Genomic DNA, 1,131 nt, shown 5'->3' with positions numbered 1-1,131 from the left:
ATAACATAAAAAAATATATATTACAATTACTAACAAAATGAAAAATTACTAGTCTTTACTATGATAGCTATAATTAACATATAGCTATTTATATATATTAATTAATATGGATTCTATTTTTCTCAAATAACTCTAGAAGATATAAATACAGTATATATTTTAATCAAATTACGTTTACCAGACGTTCAAGGTGCTCATAAATATGAGAATGCAACATCAAAATGCACAACTGTCAATTATCGTCGAGACGTATCGCTTATGTCATTTTAACGATCATAAAACGCTAGGTTGACACGAAGGAGGGAGAGGGTGCAAAAATGGTAACGCGTCAGATCCTAATAAAGCTTTACGTCGTATCCGTTTTATGCGTAATTGCAGCACCAATTGCGGAGAGATACTAGCGAGGGATACTTGCCATACACACCGGTAATTAAATTCTTTGAGAGAACGATCGCGGAATGTACAGGCCGGGGCACGCAATTAAAAGGGAAACGTTTCGTTTCGTTGGCTCCAAAGGACTCCGGTAATTAAAAGAATACGGCCCCGTAATCGAGCCCGAATCCTTCGCTTTATTTTTTTTCCGTGTCTCTCTCTCTCTCTCTCTCTATCTTTCCTCTCTTCACTCCCTTTTCTCACCCTGACTCCTTTCCTTCCTACTTCAGTGTCTTGTCATCCTTCTCCTTGAATTGCGAGGAGTCCTCTCGAGAGGAGATCCGCGTAGGCGGAGGATTCTCGGTCGGCATGCTAATATTCTTTTTCACCCCGTCCTTAGGCGGCCACCCGTCTTCCACCCTCGCTTTAAATGGCGTGACGTTTTTATGAGCAGCCGCCAGTATCACCCCCGATTGAAATAGTTCCAGGCAATTATCACACGGGAACAACCGTTACACCCTTATCAAACGTCGCCCAGCAAATCACCCCTTCCTGATCAATGGTGCGAGAGAAAAAATCATTACTTGCGTGTAAAATCACATTTTTTTTTTTTTACGCGAACGGATGGATTCATATACGATCGATTAAGCACTGATAATATTTTTTTTACACCGACGAGTCTTTCTGCGCGTTATAGATTTTTTTCTTTTGATTCTTTATTAATCGAGGTCCGAATAAACTTATACATAGCGGCTCCGT

This window comes from Formica exsecta, unplaced genomic scaffold (assembly GCF_003651465.1).
Source record: "Formica exsecta isolate Colony F162 unplaced genomic scaffold, ASM365146v1 scaffold614, whole genome shotgun sequence".
Classification (NCBI taxonomy): Eukaryota; Metazoa; Arthropoda; class Insecta; order Hymenoptera; family Formicidae; genus Formica; species Formica exsecta.
This window is presented reverse-complemented; position numbering follows the sequence as displayed.